We start from the raw sequence: 7370 nt of genomic DNA on the forward strand, positions 1-7370 counted from the left end.
TTTTTTTTTTTAGAACGGAGACTCGCTCTGTTGCCCAGGCTGGCGTGCAGTAGTGCAATCTCGGCTCATTGCAACCTCCGCCTCCCGGGCTCAAGCGATTCTCCTGCCTCAGCCTCCTGAGCAGCTGGGATTACAGGCGAGCGCCACGACGCCCTGCTAACTTTTTTGTATTTTCTGTAGAGATGGGGTTTCATCGTGTTGACCAGACTGGTCTTGAACTCCTGGTCTCAAGTGATCCACCCGCCTCCGCCTCCCAAAGTGCTGGGATTACAGGCATGAGCCGCGATGCCTGGCCTGTCATTCTGAGTTTATCCATCTTGAGCTGGAAAAGAGAAAATATCTAGGTTCAATTGTGAAAATGATTTTTTAAGAAAGCTAACACTCATGAGAATAATAATTATGAAAGAAACAGAACTGATATTGTTACATTAGTATTCACCCATTTGGTCATTCCTTTATTGAAACAACAGTTGTTGAGATCCTACCATATTCCAGGCACTGGGAATAAAACAATCCTTCAAAGACACTATACTTTGGCCGCCTACGACTAGAAGTCAGGTGGGAACTACAGGGGAGAGATTTTGAAAATACGGGACACTTCTTAGTGTTTTTGCACACTGAGAGGCAGTGGAGTGGGAGAGGGGTTGAGTGCAGGAGAGAGAAGCAGTGCCTGCTGTTGCAAGGACTCTGAGGAGCCAGGAAGACGGGGCCCAGGCCCCAGGTGGCTTCTTCAGAAGGAGGAGTACGGCTCTGCGGAAGGCGGGAAGGACTGGACCAGCAGGATCCCCAAAGTAGGGGCCACAGTGGCCACGAGGATCACACCAGCGGGGGAGTGGGTCTGTGGACGGGGATCGGGAGCAGCGGGGATGAGGGAGGCGGAAGTGGTGCCCTGGGGAAGAATGTGCACGCTGTTGTCAGGTCATTTTCTGCATGTCTGTGAGATCTAACCTGTTCATTGTGCGTTCACATTCTGCATTTCCTTACTTACCTTCCGTCTCAGCCTTTCCATAATTGAAAGAGGGGTTTTAAAGCCTCCCATTGTTAATGTAGAACTGTCTATTTCTCCCTTCAATTCTGTCAAATTTTGCTGCATATATCTTGTTTTATTCCTACTATGGGAATTGCATCTTGCATGAGAGAAATCAATTATCCTTCCTGGATGGTCTACCAGATTATCTGTGCTTTCCTCATTTTAGAAGCTTCTGGGTATCTTTTCTTTTTTTTTTCTTTTTTTTTGAGGTGGAGTTTCGCTCTTGTTGCCCAGGCTGGAGTGCAATGGTGCGATCTCGGCTCACCATCACCTCTGCCTCCCGGGTTCAAGCAATTCTCCTGCCTCAGCCTCCCGAGTAGCTGAGATTACAGGCATGTGCCACCATGCCCGGCTAATTTTGTATTTTTGGTAGAGACACTGTTTCTCCATGTTGGTCAGGCTGGTCTCGAACTCCGACCTCAGGTGATCTGCCCCCCTCGGCCTCCCAAAGTGCTGGGATTACAGGCATGAGCCAACGCGCCTGGGCACTTCTGGATATCTTTTTTAAGAAAACATGATTTCCTGGTGGGATGGTAGTTTTAAATATCTGGCAATCTCTAACAATTCATTGGAATCACAGGGTAAGTTACTATGCAGTGGACAGAATGAGCCTGATGTCATGTAAGAAACAGGATTTTAGTGGAGCACTGATTATACTGGTATTAAGTATCATTTATTACAATAGGAATGAGTCACTTTTGTGTTCCTCAAGATGGACAGATTCCTTGAGTGGAATTAAATAGTTTCTGTAAAGCAGGCTCAGATGTCTCTGAAGAAAGCAAACAACCATGGTAGCCAGAATAGACCCAATATTAGTCCTGATCCATTGGCCTTGTAATGGCCTCAGCAGAAGCAATTTGTTGGCATGAAGTCTAAGCACAATTGTTGCAAGACTGAAGGTTGGGATGAATGATGTGAGTGAAACATAATTACCATAAGGAGCCAGTTAAAGGGAGGTTGCCTTGTGAAGTTTTTAAAAGGACAGCTATAAAATTTTTGTCAGCAGGGTTGTTAGATTCAGAGTGGCAGCAATGGTCTGGGAAAAAAAGTATAAGAAAATTTTGTTTTGTGTTAAGTGGTAGATAGAGAACATAAGAGGTCAGAAGTAACAGGATGAGGGGCCAGGTACAGTGGCTTGTGCCCATCATACCAGGTACTTGGGAAACTGAGGTGGGAGGATCACTAGAGCCCAGGAGTCTGAGGCTGCAGTGAGCTATGATTGTGCCACTGCACTCTAGCCTGAGCAACAGAGTGAGACCCTGGCTTTAAAAAAAATAAAATAAATAAAAAAAAGAAGTAATAGGATGAAAATAGGAAGCTAACATTAATATTTTAGATGGCTTCAAAGTAGAATAATAGCCAGGAAAGGGTGTTGAGTCAGAATGTTAATCCTTATCCAAAGTGCTGGGCAGAAGCTATCCACCTCTGAAGTCAGCATCTTCTGGAGCATACCTAAGAATCTCAGTTTAAGATTTCCAGTGGAATGGGTGTCCAAGAGTCAGGAGGAAATATTGTATGTCTTTTGAGCTAGGAAATAACTTACCTAAGGATCCATACTTTGGAATATTACTGCTGGGTCAGTTGTTAAGTATCTGATAAGGTCCATTTCCTCGAGGATCAAAGGCAGTTAATCTCAGGTCTTTTCCAGAACACTAAATCTCTTGTTGTGAATCATAGGTGAGTTGTTTGGAAATGCAGATCATATCTGTTGATGATAAAGCTGAAGGTATTCTATGACGCCCTTGCAATTCTTAATCATATTTCATCATACTTGTAATAGGACCAAATCAAAGATTGGTGGTGAAATTTTCAAATACATGGACAGGCCATTTTTCTTTTTCTTTTTTTTAGAGACAGGGTGTTGCTATGTTGCCCAGGCTGGAGTGCAGTAGCTATTCACAGGTGCAATCATAGTGCACTACAGCCTCAAACTCTTGGCGTCAAGCAATCTCCCACCTCAGCCTCTTGAATAGCTAAAACCATAGACATGAGCCACCGCACCCAGCTTGGCCTTGTATTAATTCATAAGGAGGTAACCTGTGGGTCCCAGAAGGGCCTGATCTTATACACACTGAAGCTAGAGGTAAGATTTTATTTTTATTTTTTCAGTTTGAGAGCAGGTACTGTTTATTAACTGACCAGCTTAGAAAAATAATCATGGAAGACACCTTAGTTCATTCTTCTAATAAGCCTGTCAATCTGGTCCTCCCTGTTGCCAGCATCTCCACCTTCTACAAAATGGGTGGCCTTTTTCTTCATTCCACCTCGTGGATAAGATAATTTGAAGGGCCACGGGAAGTTATTTGTTTTTTTGCAGACTTTTCCAACAGTATAGATCTCTTGAATCAGATCCTCCATGCAGATGATGCCATATTTACCAAGAGATCAAGCAATCAAAGCGTTGTCTGTCAAAGCAATTCTCTTCTTATTGATTTTGCCATAACCACGCTTGTAGACTAGTTCATTTACTGACTTCAGATTTGGGTATCCCCATGCAATATATGGCTCTACAATCCTCAGCATGTTAACTGAAGCCCTGTTAAGCTTCACAAAGGTTCCATTGAAGATTTGACAAAGGCGAAGAAGCTGCAACACCTTTTGGACCTTTGGGTTCACACCATTGATACCTCTGATCCTGATGACAAATGCCAATTTGGGTTCTGCACGTACATAGAAGTTGCCAGCTTTTCTTGCCCCCCTCGCTATTCAAATTTCAGTTCTGTACATCTGCCTATTTGCTTTTTCACAGATAAGTTTCCTCCTTGCCTTTTGAAGCATTTTTTGGGCAAACTTATTTCTCAAGTACTTGATCTTCAGCTCTGCGAAATTTCTTTTTCTGAAGGGTTTCTGGCACAGCAGGAACCTTCTTCTTCTTCTCTTCGACACCCTCCATGGTTCCAGCCGGAAGAGAGAAGATTTTAGACCATTGGAGTTTAAGGGAGCTTTGTTCATCTTAGCTGTCAAATTTCATTAGTTCTCTCTGTTTTTCCTGAGGACCGTGGATGATAAGGACAGCAAAGTTTTTGGGTAAAAGGCAAACTTTAAAGAGTTCCTTAATAACAATACCAGTAAAATGAGTGTCATTGTCATTATTAGAGAAATAAGTGGAAATTCCCAGGTTGGAAAACAAAATCAAGCAGAAATTTTTGCCACAGTTTTAACAGCCATAACTCTCCAGCAAGGAAAAGCTTTAATCCATCTTGAAGGAGAAAAAAAAAACCCAAAATAATCAGAACATATTTATAGTCCATTTCAGGAGGCATTTGTATAAAGTGATTGGAGGTCTGAAAGGCCCTCGAGATCTTAGTTCTTGTTCATATCCCACCTTTGCATTTACTAGGATCGCATTGTTGGCAGTAGGACAAGTTTTTAAAATATCCTTGGAAATACCTCTAAAATTACTCCCACCAATGTTGGTTAAGTATTGTTGCCAATTTATCCCTGCTATTATGAGTAATATCACAAAGCATTTTTCTGAAATTCAACTTTAAACCATTTGGCATTATGTGTCAGCTATCCTGAGAGCATCAAATAATCTCTTTTGCCATGAACATCCAAACTTTTCCCACTTCCAGATTTTTTCACTTTTCTGCTTTCGGGAATCAGGGGTTTGTCTCTGACAGTTAAAAATGGCCTCTTTGAATCCTCCAAGACCCCTCTTTTCTGGGTGATTTGCAGGAGCATTGATCTTGGTGATGCTATTTGGGTTAGCATGGTGGCCGGCTAAAGTATTACTAGAAATTCTGGGTCTTTGTGCATTGAATGGTGGTCTACTTTTATTACAGCTATTTCCTTAGGTAACAGCAAAGCAGCTGAAAGTTTTATTTTTAATCCGTCATCCAATTTTTGCAGGTTTTTGTGGAGGTTAGAAAACTCTTCATTTCCAAAGCATGCCCAATTCACAGACTCCCCAAAAGTGCATCTGCCATTAGTGTATATGCTTACTCTTTTACACTTTAGCAGCCAGCAGACCCAGATGCGGGTAATTATTTCAGTCATTGGAGCTGATTTAATTTCTGAAGTGGTCTCTACTTGAAGGGTGAATTTAGGTCTGTGATAGCATTTTAAAATATGAACAAATAAAATAAGGTAAGGGCTATCCAAGGGAATTTCTAACAAGATGTTGTAAGAGCATGTGAAAAACACTGAAAGTTAACAGAATAATTTGGTGAAAAAAAGAACCTCTAGTAATCTGGGTGTAAAACAACCGAGTCATTTTACATGACAGAGCCAAATCCTAATTTTACTCCTTTGGTACATAATTTTCTAAGAGATTATAATAAAGGCTCTATTAATATTCTTTTATTTGTATGCATTTAGGCATACACAGATATATAAATATACAAATAGGTAACAAAGCTTTTTTTTTTAAGTTGTAATGAAAACACTTAAAATGAGATCTGCTTGTTACCAGTGGAGGGCGTTCAGGTTCTTGGCATTTTGAACAAAGAACTGGACAGAACGCACAAACAAAGCAAGGAGCAAACAAATTTTCGTTTATTGAAAATGAAAGTACACTCCACAGGGTGGGAGCAGGCCAAGCATAGGGGCTCAAGAGCCCGGATTCAGAATCTTCTGGGGTCCAAATACCTCCTAGAAGTTTGCCATTGGCCACTTGGTGTTCACCCCATGCAAATGAATAGTGGTCCACAATCAGAGGCTGAAGTGAAGTTACAAAGTTACACTTCTATGCAAATATGTGATTGGCTGCAGAAAGCAACCAATCAGAGGAACTGTCCATTTTCCATCTGCAGAGCAGAAAAGCAGGGGGTTTGCAAAGGGAGTAGCTTCTGGTCCTTTTGTTACTTAGGCATGGAAAGTTGGGATTTTCCTTTCGATTTAGTTCTAGAAATTCAGTGTGAATCAGCCTTAGGTTCCCTGCTTCCAGACCCTATTCTCCTGCCTCATACTCTCTTCACAAATTTTTAAGTACACAGGTACACAGTATTGTTAACTATGAGCACAGTGTTGTATAGCAGATATCTAGAATATGTTTATCTTGTATAACTGAAACTTTATACCTCTTGAATAGCAACTCTCCATTTTGTTACCGAAACACCAGGGATTCAGTCTGAGTCCTGCTGTTTGCTGCACAGATAGCCAGCCACTGAGATGATTACTGCCAAGGAAGAAGGCTTTAATAGAGTGCTGCAGTAGGGGAGATGAGAGATCAGTCTCAAATCCATCTCCCTGACTGGCTAAAATTAGGGGTTTATATAGCAGAGAAAAAATGTTACTATGTATGGGAAAACAGGAATTCTGGAGGGCTAAGGAAGCAATCATGATGAATGAGGGGCCTGGCATCTCATTGCCTGGATGTGATGATCTGGTGAGTTTCGGTTCTTTGATACCTTTTGAGAGGCCTGGTATTTAATTGTCTGGATCTGGTGAGTTTCAAGCTTTAAGTTTATTTTTTAAAAACTGTCTATGGCCAGGCACGGTGGCTCACGCCTGTAATCCCAGCACTTTGGGAGGCCGAGGTGGGCGGATCACGAGGTCAGGAGATCAAGACCATCCTGGCTAACACGGTGAAACCCCATCTCTACTAAAAGCACGAAAAATTAGCCGGGCATGGTGGCGGGCGCCTGTAGTCCCAGCTACTTGGGAGGCTGGGGCAGGAGAATGGCGTGAACCCGGGAGGCGGAGCTTGCAGTGAGCCGAGATCGCGGCACTGCACTCCAGCCTGGGCGACAGAGGGAGACTCCGTCTCAAAAAAAAACCAAACCAAAACAAAACAAAAAAAACTGTCTATGGACAGTTGGATTGGTTTTAATTTCCTTCTCTCTCGATCCCCTGAAAACCGTCATTCTACTTTGCTTGTATGAGTTGGCCTATTTTGGATACCCCATGTCAGTGGAATCATGCAGTATTTATTCTTCTGTGATGAGCTAATTTCACTTGGCATAATGTCCTCCAGGTTCATCCATAGTGTTATATATTGCAGAATTTCCTTCTTTTTAAGACTGATTAATATTTCACTGAATGTACATACCAAATTTTCTTTATTCACTCATTGTTAGGTCGTTTTCATTTCTTGGATATTGTGAATAATGCTACAATGAACAAAGGACTGCTAATATCTCTTTGGGATCCTTCCATTCTTTTGGATATATACCCAGAAGTGAGATTGCTAGATCATTTGGTAGTTCTATTTTTAATTCTTTTATGAACCTCTATATTGTTTTCCATAGTGGCTGCACAATTTTACATTCCCACCAACCGTGTACAAAAGTTCCAATTTCTCCTCAACAGCACTTGTTACCAGTTGGGAGTTTGTCTCACTTTGTTTACCTTTTTTTTTTTTTTTTTGACAATAGCCACTCTAACAGGTGTGAAGTGA

General features: G+C 41.8%; 1 pseudogene; it reads right to left on the minus strand.

The window, feature by feature from the left end:
* Positions 1-3163: 3163 nt before the first annotated feature.
* On the minus strand, positions 3164-3923 carry LOC129011508 (large ribosomal subunit protein uL30-like; annotated as a pseudogene).
* Between the last annotated feature and the right edge of the window lie 3447 nt (positions 3924-7370).

Source organism: Pongo pygmaeus, chromosome 1 (assembly GCF_028885625.2).
Source record: "Pongo pygmaeus isolate AG05252 chromosome 1, NHGRI_mPonPyg2-v2.0_pri, whole genome shotgun sequence".
Lineage (NCBI taxonomy): Eukaryota > Metazoa > Chordata > Mammalia > Primates > Hominidae > Pongo > Pongo pygmaeus.